The sequence below is a fragment of the Mytilus galloprovincialis genome, chromosome 4 (assembly GCF_965363235.1).
Source record: "Mytilus galloprovincialis chromosome 4, xbMytGall1.hap1.1, whole genome shotgun sequence".
NCBI classification, from domain to species: domain Eukaryota; kingdom Metazoa; phylum Mollusca; class Bivalvia; order Mytilida; family Mytilidae; genus Mytilus; species Mytilus galloprovincialis.
In genome coordinates, this window is record NC_134841.1 from 68,213,032 (window position 1) to 68,222,837 (window position 9,806).

Consider the following 9,806-nt stretch of genomic DNA (forward strand, 5'->3'; position numbering starts at 1 on the left):
GCAGAAAATGTATTGCATATATCGGCTATATGGATTTTGTAACAGAAGTCTGTTCACATAAAGGATCATAATATTGAATACAAAACGTCAAAATTTCTAGAGTTAATAAATTAATGATAAAAAGCAGAGAAAAGATAAAAAAAAATATATTAAAATTTTCTTTTTTTTTAATTAAGCGTGGGCTCGAAAGATTCAAAACTCAAATCTTATATGGCAACAGACAAGAATAAGGATTCAGGAAGCATTGTGTCAATATTTATGAACATATTAAGCTATTAGTATCATAAATCAGTTTGTTCCAAACGAGTGTGTTGCAGTAGGATCTCAGGTTTCAATGAACGAATATTTTCATAACTTAAATGTTTTTCATTAAGATTACTTGGTCTAGAATTTGACAATTATAAAGTTCTATTGTAGAATAATTATGTTTTTTGCTCGATGGAATATAGGGGAAATGATACTTATATCTAGCTTTTAATGTTTAAAAGTGTCATTTGAACTTTTCTTTCATACCAGTTATATTGGAGAGGGTAGTAAAATCAATAAGCTTAAGTAAGAATGGACACAACACACACGTTTTTGAATTCTTTTCTGTATTAGAATTCGATTCCACAAAATCTTGTCTGCCTGCATCGTTCATAACGTTGCTGTATGAAATTGACTCAGGAGTACACGTAATAGTGCTACCATAACGGTGCTACCATATGAAGGAATGAGTTATGTAGCAGAAAGGTTCAAGTATTCTGAACTTTCAGTAATATATATTTATTTTGAATAAAACAGGTATTAAAGAGAAATATGCTTTTCTATACGGATTTGAAAGTAGGGATTAGACAGTCTATAACTAGCGATAATTTTCCTGTGTACAAATATTTATTTGATCTTTAGAATCATTATTCAATCCTTTATGAAAATAGTCACCAGTGATTTATTATTTTCGCTTTATTAAAAAGGAAAAAGTTTGTTAAATTAAAGGCCTTAAATTATCTTAAAGTGGGATTAGACTATATCATGTCAAGGTCTTACACTGCATATCAAATATTTGACAAATCTGTTGATTTGCGCGAAACATTTACATGAAGTCTTACGAAACTAAGGGTCTTGTGTAAATAGTCAGTATAACCTTAGTTTCAACATGATGAATTGAACTTCTTTTAAATGATAAATTTACTAAGTTGTGGCATTCTTCAATATGTGTACCCCATTTCATCTAGTTCACACAGGAACGGCCGATTTAGTATTTTGAGAAGGATGGTATCTTTACAGAATGATGCTTTGTAAATTGTATGACATATTTGATACGTCCATGCATGCAATTGACATTCTAATGCAACAGCGTTTGTAACGTTCATTTTGATTGGATAACGTCACTTTCTTACATGGCATCAATTGACAATTGATGCTCTGGGACGTACGCGCAAACTTTTGATTGGCCAATTTAAAGTGCATATTTTCACAGATTAAAACAATTCGTACTTTGAAGGAGTGTCACTACGCATCTCAGATCAGATAACTTTCATTTTTATGGGAGAAAATGCACTTCGTCGGCTATATTGGGAGCTATGAATTTATCTTTACTTACAACATAGGCACCGTTATCACAAGTAGATGATAATGGTTAAATTTGCAACCATAATTTTTGAAAATTTATCATCTGTGACTCTAATTATATCAATTTGTCCTTCAATGGTAGTCTGCCCAAAACAAATTCTTCATCGATATAGTCGCTTATTTTGCAGTTGAATATACATACACATGTACATGACTGTATGAATAATAAATTTACGAATATTGGAAAAGGGTACACAGGTCAAACAATAAAAGGAACAAAAGTAATTACATGTACATGTACAATTAACGGCAAATGAAATGTGGTGTTCCATTCGGATCCCCGTATTGCCTTTAGGTATGAAAGTACAATCACTACCCTCGTCTAGCTCATACTAGACTGACTAGTATCTTCATGTACATATTATGAAATAACTGAAAAGATTCAATACGGATATATATGTATTTTATGTTTAAACTGTTTGAAAATCATAAGTGGCTTACCTTTTGGAGTAGAGATTGAAATGATGCGGTTATATACAATGTATGTATTTTCTATTAACTGTTTGAAAATCATATTAAAGTGGCTTACCTTTTGGAGTAGAGATTGAAATGATATTAAAAATCTATCTTCACGTTTGAATTTATGATAAGATAAAGGATCATAGAAAATATTCACAAGTCTTCACCTACCTTATCGAATATAGAGATATCATAGTTCATAGACTATGAAAAGTCATCACTTCGATATCCACTTGAGTATTTCAAGTATAAATAAATCACACTATTCAACCACTCTTAGTAGAGCATGTCACCTAAAAAAAAATCACCTACGTACATAACAAATTCCAGGGGAGCCGTTTAATTAGAAATAGATTCATTTATATAAAATAAGGTCGGTCATTTAAATTGGTAGGTGGCCATTTATAATAATGAAAATAACATTTTTCAATAACTTAAGTTTATGTCATTGAAGTGTGATAATGTTTCTTGACAGCAGGTTAAAGTACTCTCAAAGGAAACATTTATTTTCTCTCTTATTTAAAACAGATTACTACCTGTTGTTTACTGCGGTAAAATGTTACTTTAGAAATATATAATATTCATATATAATTAATTTGATTTTTTTTTTCATTTTGAAGAGCAATTTAAAAAAATTGATCATATGGTTTTTGATAGAGATCTAACTTTAATATGTGAGTAAAGAGGGTTAATGGGTAGTGCACATGTTTTGCGTTCACGGTACAGATATATTCTGTATATATACTTATGTAATATAGTTCATTCTAATTAGATCATAGTTATGTGACCTCGGACTAAACTGACAAAAAGCTGCAGTAAATGTCAGTGCGATCAAGAACAGTTACTGTAATTCCTAATTGTTTGCATGTACAAGAAAAGCGATATAAAGGGACAGAAAGGAAATTACTACAGCAGACGATAGCACGTGTCAAACTTGCAAACGATAACACGAAAGGCAGACGTTCTTTCAAGTATCGCAGCTGTATATGAACCTTCTTAATTGCTCTACAGGCAAAACAATTCGATATGTGAACGTAATAAAAATGTCAATTTATTTTACATTGCGTGGAAATTTGGTAGAATGAGTGCTTAAAGAACATAACTTATTGATTAATTTGCCGTCAGATATATGCGTTCCAAAACATTGTTTTGCGATTTCGTTTTTTCTTATGTGCTCTTTTTTTTAATTTAGCAATCAGAATAAACATTTCTTAACTTACGTGTGTCTCCTTGCGGTGTACGAATTTCTGAACAGTATGTATGTAATGATCTCATAAATTATATCAAACAGGCACAAATTAACAAAAATCCGATCTAATCATGCCCACATCATTTTTATGGACTGAATGTTATTTAATTTACACCTACGATGAATACTGCGCCCTAAAAAAAATAAACTGTAAAAACGCCACGGAATACATGTATGTCTGTGTAATACGAAAAAGAAGCAACGGATATAAAAGAAGGACAGATAAAATAAATATCAAGATTAAACAATAGTAAACACCAAAGGCAACACTGAAATACTCCAAGATAAACAATAGTTAAGATTTATATCATTTCATAAATTCATTGTAATATTGTGCAAACGTACACCAAAAGGTTTTTGATTTTCAGATGACCGAATTATTAAGTGTTGATTCGGCGAATTGATATAAGATAGCCTTGTGTCAAGGCAATGATCAAAATATTTCATATTATTCATATCAATGACCACTGAAAAAATCAGTTGTACATGTTATTTCATATACACTATATGAAATATAAGATTATTTGCATCCTTTTTTCCATTTTGATTACCTTTAGCAAATCAAACTTTTAAGATAAAAGTAATATAATACAGTGTCTGGATTGGTTAAAAAGAAAGTTCTAACATAAGGTTAAACGATTTTGGAAATAAATGTCGTTATATAAAAATATATTCAAATAAGGAGATGTGTTATGATTGGCAATGGGACAGCTACATGTATATTCACTAAAGTTCAAATAACGTGGATGATACCAATTAGATCTATATGTTCACACACAAAAACTATTTGGGTGCAATGGATGATGACAAAATGCTAAATCTGAAGATTAAATTTTAAAATTTAAATGACATCGGGCTTTTTTTTATACATAGCCTGAAGGATCTCATCATAACTATATTTATACTCAATAGACATGTAAATATTACAATTTAGGACAATAAACTATGTAGTATAGCACCCTGAGTGAGGACACCCACCTTAAAGCTAATAGATCTATAGTAAATACTTATGACGAACGAAATCAAAGGAAACTACAGTTCCTCACATAGTTTTGTGTCTAAATTGATACATTGTTTACAACTGCCGCGATGTGATGCACTATGACAGTAATATGTCTTACTTTATCAACACATATTTCGGAAGACACAAACGTTCTCCCAATAATAATGTGTTGTTACATGTATGCATTAAAGTAGCTTTATGGACAGTGTGAAATTTCACGAAAACTTTTTGTTGTTAATGTTTAAGGTTGTAGATTTCAAACAATTTTGTATTTTCATACAGCTACACTATGTTGTTATATTAATACCGTGTCTATACAATATACATATTTTCATGCTTAATCATCTGTTGTTACATATATAAGTATCATACAGTCTGAAACATTACAGAAACATAGTATTTTGTAATTGACCATAATCATTCCAAATGACTATTGATAAATGTCAAAATATATTTACTGTGCGTGATTAAAGTGGCAAATTTTAACCAATGTTGTATTTTCATGCAGCTACGCTGTTAGTTTTAAGTGTCATGTCTATAATACATATACATGTACATGCCAAAATCATCACTAAATTTTCAATCGAAGGTCGAATTTGTTATATTGATTGTCTGTCTGTTATTCAAATATTCTTTATACACTCTTACAGCAATTTTTTTAAGAGTGTTTAAATCACAATAGCTAGCATGTTATCATTCAACGAAAGTGTACAGGATTTAATGTGATGCATAACATAATTTGAAATAGTTACACCCACTTAAATGACAGTTATTCATCGAATAAATACAGAAATTAAAACTAATAGTATCTTTTATCTGATGATTTTATCAGTTACTGTAGTGTTCAGTGTGTTTTAGTGATCAATTTTTCGATAGTAACGTATACTATAAGCAATTACTTTTCTGTTTTTTATCAACTTTACCGACGATACAGCACGAAATGAACACAAAACTTTTAATGAATGAAAAAGCCGATATTTTGTACATTAACTTAAATATTAAGAGTTGCTATTGCTATAACAAAGCAATTTGTTTTTATATTTTTTTGTCAGTTGATCCATTAGAAATTCGATTTTACTCATCTCGTAAGAATGTTTAACAAAAATACTGAAGTCCGAAAAAAAACTGAAGACCCGTATCAAATGGCAATATCAAACGAATGGAAAACAACTGTCATATTTCGGCCTAAAACATATATTTCCGTATGTAGAAAATTATATTTATAGAAGAGGCAGACGCGATACCAAAAGGAAATAAAAGATTACAAATTTTCGAAATGTTATGTATAGGTAATGAATCACACCCTTTTCCCAACTTAATCTATTTCTTTTTATCAAGCAGACGTTAATGCCCGCGTCACACTGTCCCGATTTTTATATACGATGGACACCCGAATGCGAAAATTGTAAGTTCGTACGAAGTTGGTCCCGATCTCGTTAAAATACCAAAAAGTGACCGAAGCAAGTACGATGAATAACGAAGTCTATACGATGGTTCCGAAATTATATACGATAGCAAAAGATGGACATACGAAGGTTAACCGAAGACGGGTATTTAAGCTTCATATCTCAGCCGAAGCCTACACGATGGATCACGAAGGCTAAACGATGGATTACGAAGGCTAAACGATGGATTACGATGATGGTGCGATGGCCATACGATGTCTAAAAGATACGAACAGAATTTCGACAACATATCGTTTCTGTACAAGTCTGCCATGCATGGCGGGAAATCGATCTTTTTGTCTAATTCTTATAAAACTTAGTTTATTATCCCCTCGGCTTCTACGTGTAAGTTGCGTGTAGATGAAATTGTTATGGACACTCTAGAACCAAAATGATCAAAACTTTGTATGGTGTTACTCGTTAAGAATATCTTAAGCGCTATTGACTTTAAAGGTCAAGGTCACAGTGGCAGTTGTAATACAAGTTAATATCACCCTTGTGGACACTCTAAAACCAATATGCTTCAAAAGATTTTAACCACATTTGGTATATTGTTCCTCCTTGTAATGATCTGACATTTTTTACGTTCAAGGCCAAAGGTCAAGGTCATGCAAATGGACTTCTTTTTTCTCCTTGAAATAGCATAATACACAGGAAATTGGTTGCTCATTTTTTTACCTGCTGGTTCTAAAGACTATATTAAAGGTATTTCCAGTTACTGAATGTTTTGGTTGATTTCTAAAAAAAATAGTTTATGTATATATGCATATTCAATTTACCATTTCTGCATGTGTCATATACAAATATAGTGTCCATATTTGTCCCCAATATGTTACATACGAGGGGATGCCACGCTCGGCATTGCCTTGTTTGAACTGTAAAATGTGTGCACTAGTCTGAATAATCACCCATAATTATGCCCATGTTTACTGATCTATCTTAAAGGTAAGGTAATGGGTTCGTTGATCCCTTTTATTCAAAAAGAGCTCTTTGCAGGAGAACATCATAATAATATAGACAAAAGGAAGGATGTGGGGAAAGCAACAAATGCGGCAAAATATGACATATAGAAAACAAAATGGTTATGGAGTAAACATTCGTGTGACAACAACTCAGACAAAAATACGATTAAAAATTAGAATAATGAAGAAAAAGTTGGTTTTCCTATATACGTGTACCTGCAGTGTTGGTGTACGAGGCGCGTTTATGATTTTCATTATGTTACATGTACTTGATATGAAAAATTGACAAAAAATAATATTTTTCTTGTAAAAGTAAATCCTGAGCCTGTAATAGCTGTTCTTCTTGTTCCATTTGAATTAATAGAAACAACGCTGTCGCCTTTCTTGTTCTCATAGAATCATATGATATGAGATTCATGTTTTGTGAACGTCTTTCTTAACTGTCGTATTAGACTGACCAGTGCATATCGCGCATGACACTTTAAATGTATTTTAGCGCGAAAATTAACTTACATTTAGCTGGATTTATTGCCGTCGTAGTTCCATCTTGTCGCCTTCGTACTTTTATTTGATCGCAACACGACTGGATTACGAGGTCTTCACGAAGTCGTGATGCCATCGCAAGACCTTCGGGTATCTTCGTGATTCATTACGCACTACGCACTACGAATAGCCCGATCTGGATACGATCAGTCCCGATTTTGAAAATTTCCATTATCGTGTTGCCATCGGCGTAAAAATCGAGACAGTGTGACGCGGGCATTAGAGAAAATGCATCAGTTATTCTGTATTTTGTAAATAAGCATTACAATAGTTATGTATAGAATGCGTGTTCAAAAAAGCTGGGCGACACATTTCCATTTTTTTTATTTGATTATCTCCGATTTGACCTCTAAAACAGCAAGATCAATGTTTTTATCAGATTTATCAGTACAAAATATTTGTCAATAAATTCTTTAAAAGATTTCTAGTTTTATCAAATAACGAACTCCTACGTGTTATTATCTTCTAACATTTGTAAAATACGTATTACCACCATTTATGTATAGTTCTCATTCCGAAGCAACTGATTAAATTATACAAAATAAATGTCCGTTCTGGATTAAAAAGCATTAAATAAACCCATTTCTGATAAAACATTTTGTGGTAGTCAAGACTTTTTAAGAGATATCTTTTATATCACAAATAGTCATACACTGTAATGCAAATGTTTGCAAACTAATGGATTAGATTCAGTATATGAGCACAGACGTTATGATTTTATCAATTTGTACTTGTTTAATATGACAAATAAACAAATTATGGGTCAATTGTTTATCTTCCGGTCGCCCTTTGTACACTAAAGAAGACGCCTTCACTTTAAAAAAAAAAAAATGCAAATGAAATTATGGATGAATTTGATTTATATTTTTATGAAATCAGTAAAAAGAAAGATTCATATACAAGTAAAGATACCAATATTGCATGTATTGTGCTTCACAAATCATGAATGCCGGGTAGTAAACACGGGGGACACCTTTCATTGGATTTTTCGTGCACAACGCAATATTGTTGAGGGAGCCTCGTTAGCCGAGTGGTCTAAGTACATGTAGTTACTATTGAAATCACTATATCCAGTCAACACTGAAGTTGTGAGTTCGAATCCCACTTGTTCGAGTGTACACGACTCCAATCTTATTTGACTAGGATTGTCAGTTTTCCTATCGAAGGTTGGTGGTTTTTCCGGACACTCCGGCTTTCTCAACCAACAAAAACTGGCCTTCACGAATTAGCCCAAAAGTGGCATCAAAACACAAAAAAAAAGTCAAAATCAAATCAATATTGTTGAAATTGTTGGTTTCTTTTTGATTGATTTTTTTTTATAAAGAATATGTTTATTATGAATTATATGAAAGGGGAAGTGAATATATTTTTCTGGACGAAAAGAATGACAATAAATCCATTATGTAGGTCACTTGATTCAATACTATGTGGGATAAATTAGACAAGCAAGAAAAGAAAGGGCATTAGTTAGGGACATATACATGTATATTTTATCGTACATTGGACCACCTGAGGGCCCTCAAAAGATGTTTGCCGGATAGAAATAGTGCATGTAAACTTGCTTACCATGGGGGTTAGAAATCAGCAGTACAATATAAACATATTTTTTTCATTTATAAACTAAGGTTGTCACTTTTACACTTGAAATGGATTACGTTTGTTAAATGTAAATAGACTTTCTATTTGACCGAACCAAATATTGAATACAAATAAAAATGAAATAAGAAGGGAAATCATGAGCGGCAAATGACTTTTTTTTTAACATTGGCCTTGTATACTGTGAACTACTTTCCAAACAAGGGGAGGAACTCACACAATGAAAATCAACAGTCAAACCGGGATCAATGAAAATAAGTTTTTCTTAGTCAGAAAATAAATGGAAAATATAAGATTGTCGGAGATTGTGACAGCCCATCGCACATAGTATAATATCTTAATATAAGAGACTAAAACGAAAATACTATATTAAAAATGTCTGACCATTTCATGCTATATAAAATAAGTAAAACTTACCTTGATTACTTCAGCAAATATGAGAAGTTCCAGACAGTTTTTATCTACTGCGACAAATCACGCTGATATCAATATCAACGAATGTTGACAGGTAAAAATGAATGTTTCTATTCAGTACTAAGTTGAATATTGACTTTTCTTGTCGAAAGGGAAAGAAACGCTTTAGCGGACTCGAAATGTTGTAACTAATATCTGTTTTATATATCATAGCACATTAATGAAGGTATATTATTGATATACATCTAATATTGTCCAGAAGAAACGTTTTATAAATTCGTCTTACAGAAATAGTAAATCATTCTAAACGTAAGAAAAGCCAATTGTTCTGTGTATATAGCTAATAAGTAAACATACATGTATATATTTTCATTCGCTTCGATGAGATTACAAAACGCAGAATGAGTAGTATCAACAAAAAATTCTAGATATTATAGATCGTTAAAATAGAATAATGTCTTGATATCATGGGTATTACGTCTTTAATCTGTTTTATTCATTATGTATCAAGCGAGTGTTTTCTA

The 9,806-nt window shown here is 31.7% G+C and overlaps 1 protein-coding gene across 2 annotated transcripts in view; it reads right to left on the bottom strand.

The window, feature by feature from the left end:
- LOC143072795 (roundabout homolog 2-like) overlaps window positions 1-9,559 on the bottom strand; it is a 63,969-nt gene extending 54,410 nt beyond the window's left edge. The window contains exon 1 of one of the 2 annotated variants that reach the window (XM_076247892.1): window positions 9,286-9,559. The gene's annotated coding sequence lies outside the window, so the exon portion shown is untranslated. Of the gene's footprint in view, window positions 1-2,241; window positions 2,327-9,285 lie in introns of those variants that run through there. The other variant, XM_076247893.1, reaches the window with a different exon arrangement.
- Between the last annotated feature and the right edge of the window lie 247 nt (window positions 9,560-9,806).